The sequence below is a fragment of the Staurois parvus genome, unplaced genomic scaffold (genome assembly GCF_062004578.1).
Source record: "Staurois parvus isolate SC_StPar_1 unplaced genomic scaffold, SC_StPar_1.0 ptg001507l, whole genome shotgun sequence".
In the NCBI taxonomy this organism is placed as follows: domain Eukaryota; kingdom Metazoa; phylum Chordata; class Amphibia; order Anura; family Ranidae; genus Staurois; species Staurois parvus.
Genome location: NW_028319303.1, coordinates 52,883 through 65,693, shown reverse-complemented (window position 1 = coordinate 65,693; position 12,811 = coordinate 52,883).

Sequence of the window (12,811 nt, the reverse complement as noted above, 5' to 3'; positions counted from 1 at the left end):
AAGGGAGGAAAGAAAGCAAATTCGACATAATGTCACACAAACCTCCAAAAATGGGCTGGACAAAAGTATTGGCACCCTTTCACAACTGCGGATAAATAAGAATGTTACAAGCATGTGATGCTCCTGTAAACTCACCTGGGGCAAGTAACAGGTGTGGGCAATATAGAAATCACACCTGAAAGCAGATAAAAAGGAGAGACGTTCACTTAACCTTTGCATTGTGTGTCTGTCTGTGCCACACTAAGCATGGACAACAGAAAGAGGAGACGAGAACTGTCTGAGGACCTGAGAACCAAAATTGTGGCAAAATATCAACAATCTCAAGGTTACAAGTCCATCTCCAGAGAACTAGATTTGCCTTTGTCCACAGTGCGCAACATTATCAAGAAGTTTGCAACCCATGGCACTGTAGCTAATCTCCCTGGTCGTGGACGGATGAGGAAAATTGATGAAAGATTGCAACGCAGAATAGTCCGGATGGTGGATAAGCAGCCCCAAACATGTTCCAAAGACATTCAAGCTGTCCTGCAGGCTCAGGGAGCATCAGTGTCAGCGCGAACTATCCGTCGACATTTAAATGAAATGAAACGCTATGGCAGGAGACCCAGGAGGACCCCACTGCTGACACAGAGACATAAAAAAGCAAGACTACAGTTTGCCAAAATGTACTTGAGTAAGCCAAAAGCCTTCTGGGAAAACGTCTTGTGGACAGATGAGACCAAGATAGAGCTTTTCGGTAAAGCACATCATTCTACTGTTTACCGAAAACGGAATGAGGCCTACAAAGAACAAAACACAGTACCTACGGTAAAATATGGTGGAGGTTCAATGATGTTTTGGGGTTGTTTTGCTGCCTCTGGCACTGGGTGCCTTGACTGTGTGCAAGGCATCATGAAATCTGAGGATTACCAAAGGATTTTGGGTCGCACTGTAGGGCCCAGTGTCAGAAAGCTGGGTTTGCGTCCAAGATCCTGGGTCTTCCAGCAGGACAATGACCCCAAACATACGTCAAAAAGCACTCAGAAATGGATGGCAAAGAAGCGCTGGAGAGTTCTGAAGTGGCCAGCAATGAGCCCAGATCTAAATCCCATTGAACACCTGTGGAGAGATCTTAAAATTGCTGTTGGGAAAAGGTGTCCTTCCAATAAGAGAGACCTGGAGCTGTTTGCAAAGGAAGAGTGGTCCAAAATTCCGGGTGAGAGGTGTCAGAAGCTTATTGATGGTTATAGGAAGCGACTGATTTCAGTTATGTTTTCCAAAGGGTGTGCAACCAAATATTAAGTTAAGGGTGCCAATACTTTTGTCCAGCCCATTTTTGGGGTTTTGTGTGACATTATGTCATATTTGCTTTTCTGCCTCTGTTTTATATTTGTTCCAATACATACAAAGGGAATAAACATGTGTATAGCAAAACATGTGTTAATGCAATACCTTTTTTGTGTGAAATACTTGATTTTCAGGAAAAATATCAAGGGTGCCAACAATTTCGGCCATGACTGTACATACAAGTGCAGCACTTGAAAAGTTACAAATAATCACAAGAAAACAGTGAAAAATGTTGCAAAAAAATAGTCCATCCAGAAACAAAAGAAAAGAAAAGTCCCAGATGTTGTGATGAAACAAAAGAAATCCAAGGACAGTTGTAATGTCACCAACCACTACTACAGAAGGCTTACCAGAAAGGCATGACCCCCTGTTAAGAGTGGTCAATCGCGCTTTGTTAAACAATCCAGAAAGCCGGTCACTCGAATCTTCCTCCTTTGGTGCCCCTGATGACGTTACCTGTGATGAAATGCGTAGGGTGGAGCCACGCACACACATTACTGCGCATGCATGAACAGCCGGCGGCCATTTTGGAAATTGGGAAATGTTTTATTTTTTTGCCAATCAATGCCTAATGAAGTTTGCTTACATCTACCCTAATTAAGATCTAATGTTTGGAAGATCCTTATCTGCTGTTTTGGTGATCTGGAGGAGGATTCGAGTGACTGGCTTTCTGGATTGTTTAACAAAGCGCAATTGACCACTCTTAACAGGGGGTCATGCCTTTCTGGTAAACCTTCTGTAGTAGTGGTTGGTGACATGACAACTGTCCTTGGATTTCTTTTGTTTCATCACAGCCTCTGGGACTTTTCTTTTATTTTTGGATGGACTATTTTTTTTGACACATTTTTCACTGTTTTCTTGTGATTATTTGTAACTTTTCAAGCGCTGCACTTTTATGTATATATTCTTGATTGTAAAATTGTAATAGTGCAGCGCTTATGATAACAACATAAATAAGATATATAAATTATAAAGTGCTAGATATACCAATGTTCTGAGAAGTTGGTATAAAATTGTGGGAAATAAATAAATAAATATTTAAATATTAAGGTGAACAAGTGAGTGATGATAAACGTCCAAATAAATCCAATTTATAATGGATATATAGTGATGAATAACAGTCCCAATAATTTGTGTGAATAATCCTTTGCGTGATGAATATTCAGTTCTAAGATGTGGAATAATCTATTCCGATAATTCAATGGTGCATAAACAGATGTTCCGGTGATGTGCAGGATATGGTAAAAATGCACACTCACCAGATGCGCATTTTAAATGCGCAGTATAATAATATGTTGAAATCAGCCAGAGGTCCCCTTTAAAGGTGGGATGAAAATGCAGCCTGGTATGGATATCCCTCCTCTGGATTCTGGGATGGTTAAGGCCAGATATCACCTGGGTTCCTGGAATATTAATTGCTTGGGGCAGAGCCAGAAGAGAGGGTGCCCATAGTGTAGTAATTTGATTTTAAATTTATTATGCAAAAACACAAAGTATCCATGGAAATTTTGGCAATTCAGTACATTGCTGACATGTAGTAAACCACTGACCAGACACTGAACAGATAACCACTATTATCAGGAAGATGTGTGTCGGCTGACAGTTATGAGGAAGGCTGACAGAAAGCGAGCAGTGAAGCCTATGGATGTGCTGAGAGTAGAGAAGAAGAGGAGGGCCTTAATATATATTATTTATTTATTTATTATTTATTTCCCACAATTTTATACCAACTTTTCAGAACATTGGTATATCTAGCACTTTATAATTTATAAATCTTATGTTGTTATCATAAGCGCTGTACTTTTACAATTTTACATGCTATTTCAAAAGGGTTTTGGTTCCTTTTTATAGTGCAATAGCTGCTTTTATTGTCAAGCGCTCTCTGAATCCCTCTGTTTTACATATATTGTTGATTGCCTAGTATCAGGGTTTTTGTGTTCAGCTGCTATATGTTTTACATGTCATTTTTGATTATTGATTATCTATTGTAGTTCTTATTAGCGCAGGTTTATATATATATTTATCCTTGTTTCTGTGTATGACTTTGGCTTAGCTCCTGACCTCTTTTCTGTATTTTGCTGTACCACTTACCTGTGCATGACCCTGGCTTGTCTCCATACCATGTCTCTCATCCTGGTTACTTATATGTGCACCCTGGCTCAGTTCTCAGACAATGCTCTTCTTCCTACCGGTGCATAATGTCCACATTGCTGCTTCCTATACCTTCCTCTCCGGTCCTGACCTGCACTGTAAAGCCAAGGGCATACAGACTGTCAGCTTAGGTTCCTCCTGGGGTATCTCTGAGACTTCTTTTTTTTTTATTTATTTAAATATTTATTCATTTTTCATATAAAATACATGTTCCATCATTACTCTCATATAACATACATAACCATCAGTTATATCCCTTACTATCTTTATTCCCATTACCCCCCTCCCCCCACCCCCAATCTAATACCCCCGCCCACCTTGAAACCTACCCCCCAAAAATAAAACCACCCACTCTGCATTCCTCCATTACACCTTTTCCTAAGTAAGGGGTACTTTCACATATCTCACTCTACTGCTTTATAATATTTCACCTTGGGCATAAAATCTTCCCATTTTCCCCACCTCCTGTAATATAATCCCATCTTGTCCTCTTGCATATAATACAATTTCTCCATCCTATATATCTGATTTACTCTTTCCACCCATTCCTCTTCTCTTGGCACCTCTGAACTATGCCAAAACCTAGGTATCAGACCCTTTGCCAAATTTAGATAGTACCATATACCCAAATCCTTATATTTGTTCACAGATAGCTCTGTACTATGTAATAGACACAACTCTGGATCCAATCCTATCTTTATCCCAGAAATTTTCCCAATCAAATAAACCATTGTCTCCCAAAAACCTTGAATCTTTGGGCACTCCTACCATATGTGATGTAGCGTACCTATCTTTCCACACCCCCGCCAACACTCTGGTGTATTCTCCCCACTGATCTTATATTCAATGTTCGGTGAAATGTGCAATCTTGTTAAACACTTATAGTTTACCTCCACCTCTCTCATGCTTACGTTCTCATGTGTTAGTCTATATATTTTCCTCTGTTTGTCTTCATCTATCTCTATTCCCAAATCCCTTTCCCATTTTACTATGTACATTGGCTTTGTGTGTGTGTCTAACTCAGTGAGAATCTTATAAACTATTGCCGTGCCCCGTTCCCCATCTCCACGTGATTCCAAAAACCTCTCAAACAAATTCCAATCCTTTCTCAATATCAATGGTTTCGGAAGACTCCCGACAAAGTGTTTTAATTGGCGATATCTCCACTCGTCTATCTTAATGAAAAGTTCCCTTTTGTCTTTTTTCAAATCCTTAAGTGTTCTCAATTTCTGCCCTTCCATAATATCCCTCAGTTGAGTATCCTCCTTTTTAAACCATTTTCCTGTGCTCTCCTCCCTACCTGGAGGGAAATACTCCATGTTCCTCAGTGACATTAATTGTGAATTAAAATCCCATTTTCATAAGCTTGTGCAATTTATCCCAAACCTTTAAAACTTTTAATGTATAAACACATGTGGTATCTTTTATCTCTGAGACTTCTGTCTACTGCCTGGACACTGTCCCTGCTGACCAATGTCAAAGGCAACTATCTACCAACTGGTTCCCCAGCACCTGTGCTACTTTGTTACTTGCATGTCTGTCTTCATTCTCAGGGGTGTTTGCACCAGAACTAAAAGGGGAACTCTCTCATCACTTTGGCTTCTAACCAGATATGTGACAGCATCCCTCCCACCTAGCCACCCTGTAATCCAATGCCAAGTGCAAAAAAAAATGGTTGAGTTAGATGCAGCCTTTCACTCAACGTGTGGTTGCAAATGTGGCTTTTGAACCCTTTAAAGTTGGACACCACTGATCCAAAGTAATGTTATTTATGTTGAACTTTTTTTAATCAAAATATATTATTTGTTTAGTGTTTTAGTGCAATTTACTTTATTATAAGAAATATAAGAACACATACTGTATATAGTGTGTATATATGTTCTATTCTACAGCTGAAATAGGATCATGATATGTATTACCAAAGAGCACCCCCATGTGACAGACAAGAAACTATTCTTCAGCTAATGCTCTGACAGGTCACGGCATGTGTGAAGGTTAAACCTACTACATTGAAATGGGATAGATTATATTTTGGGGAACAGTGACCTTCTGTTTCTTGAATGAATGGTCAGAAAGCTGCTAAAACTGGACAATGTAACTTTATAACTTGCATACATGGGTATTAAGGTGTATGTAAAAGGATAGGCAAGCACACCTCCTTTCAACTCAACTCAAAAGTATTTAGAATACAAAGAATTACAATTGCATTGATAACTTCCTAATGCGATCAGCGCCTTTACGTGTTTTTATTATATAAAATGTAGAGAGACCAGTCCACTGCAGGAGTAGGCAACCTTAAAAAGGTTGAGATCTACCCGAACAACATGGGAGAAGTCAAAGATCATTGGGCACAGTGTCACCCAGTGCCGCCTCCTCACACCCGATTTAAATTTCTTATTGCCATACTACCATGCCGTAATCACGTGCATTGCACGGCAATCATGGGTTTAAGTCAGGTGGCGAAGAGGCAACATATTGCCTCCTCACCACCTATCAAACACACTTGGATCGCTTTTCAGAGGAGCAGCAGTGCCTGCTGCACTTATGCATGAGTCCTAAGTTACATTTGGCAGTGACACCCTTAGGGCTCGTTCACACATATAGTTGGGGTGGGGGTGATAGAACCCTGAGGTTGAGTCACAGTTTTACTGCCACCAATCCCTACCCCCTTTAGCAGCCAAAGGTTTACACATGCAGCAGTAGGAATTAAACCCCCTGCTGCTTTTGGTGGGTGCTACTGCCTGCCAATTAAGACCCATTCAAGTAATTGGGGCCGCTCTGAAAGCACCCCACAACTGCATGCTTCTACGGAGTCCAAGGGGTTAAAGCAGGTTGTGAAAAAACAACACAACGCTGCCCGCTTTAACCCCTTGTTTGCTGTACTGCACAAGGTTTCAGGGCACTTGCAGAATGGCCTTATTCACTTGAATGGGTCATGCTTGGCAGGTGCTACACCCACATCCATGACAGGGCATATAACGCCTGCTGCGGCTGCAACATGTACACCAGTGGCCACTGCAGCTAAAAGGGGGATGGCTGGGGTGGGGCTGGTAAAAACATGTCTAAACTATGGTGTTTCACCACCCCCAAACTGCAAATGTAAATGAACCCTAACTGTTCCGAGCTCCCTATAAGGCTGCTTTCACACTGATGTGCTACGGTTTATCTGCACCGTGGGTGCAATAGAGTGCGCCTGTGGCTTTCCTGGGTTAGCTTTACCATAGACGTCTATTATATTCCTGCGGGTTTGTTGCGCTGAGTCATAGACTTCTATTATATCTTGCAGGTATGATGAACTTTCTGAAAGCACACCAAAACTCCTGAATGCAGGGGTTTTGGTGTGTGTTCAGAAAGTGCACCAAACTCGCAGGATATAGTAGACGTCTATGGCTACGTGCAGCAAATCCGCAGGATAGCTGCAGGTACACTGTGCCTGCGGTGTTGGTAAATCACACCGCATCAGTGTGAAAGCAGCCCTATACTATTATGCCGAGTGTATTGATTCACACTGATCTGAAGATCTTTTCTTTCCTGCTGCTGGCACCACTCTGGGGACCACTAGCCGGGATAAGAGGTTAAGTGCAGGTATCACTCCACATGGGACAGGAGCCAGCACTTCAGAGGAGACTTATGCGACTCTTGCTCCCTACTACAGCTCCAACTTTCCAAGTAGTCCTTCTGCACTGCATGCTGTTTGATGCTCTGGGATGGCAGGTCAGCAAGCCCAGACCGTGATCTACCAGTCACCTGGCCGAGATCTACTGGTAGATCACAATCTACTGGTTGCAGACCCCTGGTCTACTGCAAATATCCATATCAATATGTGTTTGTTTTAAAAAACCTTGTTTCGCTACCTGGTTTGTAATAAGTGCCATATGTGTCCATTATACCCAGGCACTGCATCCTGCATAGCTGTGTAACACAATGGCTGTTCACTTCTTTCCACAATGCAAAGCTATGAGTCAGCCAGCTCATTAAAAACAAAGCACAACCTACGTGGATAATATCTTGGCTCTATAGCTATTGCAAAGAGCCCTGACAGCTCCTCTTATTATCTAATCTAAATAACTCTACTTAGTACATTCAAAAATATAGTCAAATGTAAATATATCAAAATTACTTTAAATGCTGAAAAATATCTTAAAATATGTGCTCAGTGCAAATACACTATATCTTCCTTTTTTGGTACAGACCTACTGTATATATCGATATAGTCATCCTAATACCTATGCTATCAAAACAAACCATGAATGGGATTGCACTACTCTGGAGCAAGCCTGGGTTGACATATTTGCTGTGTATGCACACATGAGTAAATCCATCCAGGCACCAGGACATGCCGAGATTGTAAACTGAGCTGCATATGCACAGCTCTGTGTACAATCCATAGACATTTGCTGAAACAATAAAGAATGTGTCCAAGCAACAAAACACTCTAACTGCTATTTAAATACAATAGCCAGCAAGCATACGCTGTCTGTCGCTCACAGAAAATAAATGATATAATGAATAAAGCAAATTTGTGCGGCTCTAAATAATGTGAGCACATATAGGACACCAACAATACAAAGTGTATGTATACCTCCTCAAACTCCAGCAAGAAAGTGTCTGTGAATCTGTTTACCTTGGATCAGACCTCCAAACCATAAGAGGTCAAATTAGACATGATTAAATATTTGGAAAGATATTCATCTGTACTTCCAGTTTCAACTGTCTCTGGAACACCGCTCAACTGCCATCTGCAAGGTCTGCTCCAGTAAACATCATGTGCCTTTCAAAACAATCAAACCAAATCTAGTGAATCATCTAGTGCATCAGAGGAACTCTGATGAAGAGTCCTCCCTAGGACGCAAAGTGTAAGGGCCGAGCCTACCTAGTGACATCATCACACCTAGCAGCTTGGCTTAGGGACTACTGGCTCCATTAAACATCAGGTGGCCCTCAAAACAAACAAAATCTAGTGCATCATCTAGTGTATCAGAGGGACTCTGATGAAGTACCCTCACAAGGATGCAACGTGTAAGGGTGGAGCCTACCTAGTGTTATCATCACACCTAGCCACTTGGCTTAGGAACTACTGGCAGCGGTTTCTACATTGGGCATTTGATCTGTGATTTTCAAGATATCCAGGGAAGTGGATACACCTTACTTTGCTATATGCCAGCTGTTTATTTTCGAATGTGAGTATATTAGATGGCCTATTTCAGTGATGGTGAACCTTTTAGAGACCGAGTGCCCAAACTGCAACCCGAAACCCACTTATTTATTGCAAAGTGCTAACACTGCAATTAAACCTGAATACTGAGGTTGTACTTTAGAAAACACAACCCATACATTAACATCTTTTGTCTTAAAAGGAAAACACAATAACAGAGCTTCCACTGGCCACCAGCACAAGGGGGAAAAGTTACACTGACCACCAGCACAAGGGGGGAATGTTCCACTGACCACCAGCACAAGGGGGAATGTTCCACTGACCACCAGCACAAGGGGGAAAAGTTACACTGACCACCAGCACAAGGGGGGAATGTTCCACTGACCACCAGCACAAGGGGGAATGTTCCACTGACCACCAGCACAAGGGGGAAATGTTCCACTGACCACCAGCACAAGGGACAAAGTTCCACTGGCCACCAGCACAAGGGGGAAAAGTTACACTGACCACCAGCACAAGGGGGGAATGTTCCCCTGACCCCCAGCACAAGGGGGAAATGTTCCACTGACCACCAGCAGAAGGAGGAAATGTTCCACTGACCACCAGCACAAGGAGGCAAAGTTCCGCTGACCACCAGCACAAGGGGGCAAAATTCCAATGACCACCAGCACAAGGGGGGAATGTTCCACTGACCACCAGCACAAGGGGGCAAAGTTCCACTGACCACCAGCACAAGGGGGCAAAGTTCCAATGACCACCAGCACAAGTGAGAAATGTTCCACTGACCACCAGCACAAGGGGGAAATGTTCCACTGACCACGAGCAAAAGGGGGCAAAGTTCTACTGACCACCAGCACAAGGGAGAAATGTTCCACTGACCACCAGCACAAGGGGGCAAAGTTCCACTGACCACCAGCAAAAGGGGGCAAAGTTCCACTGACCACCAGCACAAGGGAGAAATGTTCCACTGACCACCAGCACAAGGGGGCAAAGTTCCGCTGACCACCAGCACAAGGGGCAAAGTTCCACTGGCCACCAGCACAAGGGGGAAATGTTCCACTGACCACCAGCACAAGGGGCAAAGTTCCACTGACCACCAGCACAAGGGGGCAAAGTTCCACTGACCACCAGCAAAAGGGGGCAAAGTTCTACTGACCACCAGCACAAGGGGGAAAAGTTCCACTGATCACCAGCACAAGGGGGAAATGTTCCACTGACCACCAGCACAAGGGGGCAAAGTTCCACTCACCACCATAACAAGGGGCAACGTTACACTGACCACCAGCACAAGGGGGCAAAGTTCCACTGACCATCAGCACAAGGGAGAAATGTCCCACTGACCACCAGCACAAGGGAGAAATGTCCCACTGACCACCAGCACAAGGGAGAAATGTTCCACTGACCACCAGCACAAGGTGGCAAAGTCCCACTGACCACCAGCACAAGGGGGAAATGTTCCACTGACCACCAGCACAAGGGGGAAATGTTCCACTGACCACCAGCACAAGGGGGCAAAGTTCCACTGACCACCATCACAAGGGGCAAAGTTCCACTGACCACCAGCACAAGGGGGCAAAGTTCCACTGACCACCAGCAAAAGGGGGCAAAGTTCCACTGACCACCAGCACAAGGGGGAAAAGTTCCACTGATCACCAGCACAAGGGGGACATGTTGCACTGACCACCAGCACAAGGGGGCAAAGTTCCACTGACCACAATCACAAGGGGGAAATCTTCCACTGACCACCAGCACAAGGGGGCAAAGTTCCACTGACCACCAGCACAAGGGGGCAAAGTTCCACTGACTACCAGCACAAGGGGGCAAAGTTCCACAGACCACCAGCACAAGGGGGAAATGTTCCACTGACCACCAGCACAAGGGGGCAAAGTTCCACTGACCACCAGTAAAAGGGGGCAAAGTTCCACTGACCACCAGCACAAGGGGGCAAGTTCCACTGATCATCAGCACAAGGGGGACATGCTGCACTGACCACCAGCACAAGGGGGCAAAGTTCCACTGACCACCAGCACAAGGGAGAAATGTTCCACTGACCACCAGCACAAGGGGGCAAAGTTCCACTGACCACCAGCACAAGGGGCAAAGTTCCACTGGCCACCAGCACAAGGGGGAAATGTTCCACTGACCACCAGCACAAGGGGGAAATGTTCCACTGACCACCAGCACAAGGGGGAAATGTTCCACTGACCACCAGCACAAGGGGCAAAGTTCCACTGGCCACCAGCACAAGGGGGAAATGTTCCATTGACCACCAGCACAAGGGGGAAATGTTCCACTGACCACCAGGACAAGGGGGAAATGTTCCACTGACCACCAGCACAAGGGGGCAAAGTTCCACTCACCACCATAACAAGGGGCAACGTTACACTGACCACCAGCACAAGGGGGCAAAGTTCCACTGACCATCAGCACAAGGGAGAAATGTCCCACTGACCACCAGCACAAGGGAGAAATGTCCCACTGACCACCAGCACAAGGGAGAAATGTTCCACTGACCACCAGCACAAGGTGGCAAAGTCCCACTGACCACCAGCACAAGGGGGAAATGTTCCACTGACCACCAGCACAAGGGGGAAATGTTCCACTGACCACCAGCACAAGGGGGCAAAGTTCCACTGACCACCATCACAAGGGGCAAAGTTCCACTGACCACCAGCACAAGGGGGCAAAGTTCCACTGACCACCAGCAAAAGGGGGCAAAGTTCCACTGACCACCAGCAAAAGGGGGCAAAGTTCCACTGACCACCAGCACAAGGGGGAAAAGTTCCACTGATCACCAGCACAAGGGGGACATGTTGCACTGACCACCAGCACAAGGGGGCAAAGTTCCACTGACCACCATCACAAGGGGGAAATCTTCCACTGACCACCAGCACAAGGGGGCAAAGTTCCACTGACTACCAGCACAAGGGGGCAAAGTTCCACAGACCACCAGCACAAGGGGGAAATGTTCCACTGACCACCAGCACAAGGGGGCAAAGTTCCACTGACCACCAGCAAAAGGGGGCAAAGTTCCACTGACCACCAGCACAAGGGGGCAAGTTCCACTGATCATCAGCACAAGGGGGACATGCTGCACTGACTACCAGCACAAGGGGGCAAAGTTCCACTGACCACCATCACAAGGGGGAAATCTTCCACTGACCACCAGCACAAGGGGGAAATGTTCCAATGACCACCAGCGCAAGGGGTCAAAGTTCCACTGACCACCAGCAAAAGGGGGCAAAGTTCCACTGACCACCAGCACAAGGGAGAAATGTCCACTGACCACCAGCACAAGGGGGGAATGTTCCACTGACCACCAGAACAAGGGGGAAATGTTCCACTGACCACCAGCACAAGGGGGAAATGTTCCACTGACCTCCAGCACAAGGGGCAAAGTTCCACTGACCACCAGCACAAGGGGGCAAAGTTCCACTGACCACCAGCACAAGGGGGAAATGTTCCACTGACCACCAGCACAAGGGGACAAAGTTCCACTGACCACCAGCAAAAGGGTGCAAATTTCCACTGACCACCAGCACAAGGGGGAAATGTTCCACTGACCACCAGCACAAGGGGGCAAAGTTCCACTGATCACCAACACAAGGGGGACATGTTGCACTGACCACCAGCACAAAGGGGCAAAGTTCCACTGACCACCATCACAAGGGGGAAATCTTCCACTGACCACTAGCACAAGGGGGAAAAGTTCCACTGACCACCAGCACAAGGGGGAAAAGTTCCACTGACTACCAGCACAAGGGGGAAATGTTCCACTGACAGCCAGCACAAGGGGGCAAAGTTCCACTGACCACCAGCACAAGCTAAAATCTTGTGTTAATAAAAACAAATGTATTAAAACTCACAGCCAATCCAATATATATATTCTTAGCAGCACACAGACCAGCCATGCGAAAGCTTAGATGAGTTGTAGCTAATGAGTTGCAGTTCATGACATCATCGCGTGGCGCACTGCTGCACTGACCACCAGCACAAGGAGGCAAAGTTCCACTGACCACCATCACAAGGGGGAAATCTTCCACTGACCACCAGCACAAGGGGGAAATGTTCCAATGACCACCAGCGCAAGGGGTCAAAGTTCCACTGACCACCAGCAAAAGGGGGCAAAGTTCCACTGACCACCAGCACAAGGGAGAAATGTCCACTGACCACCAGCAC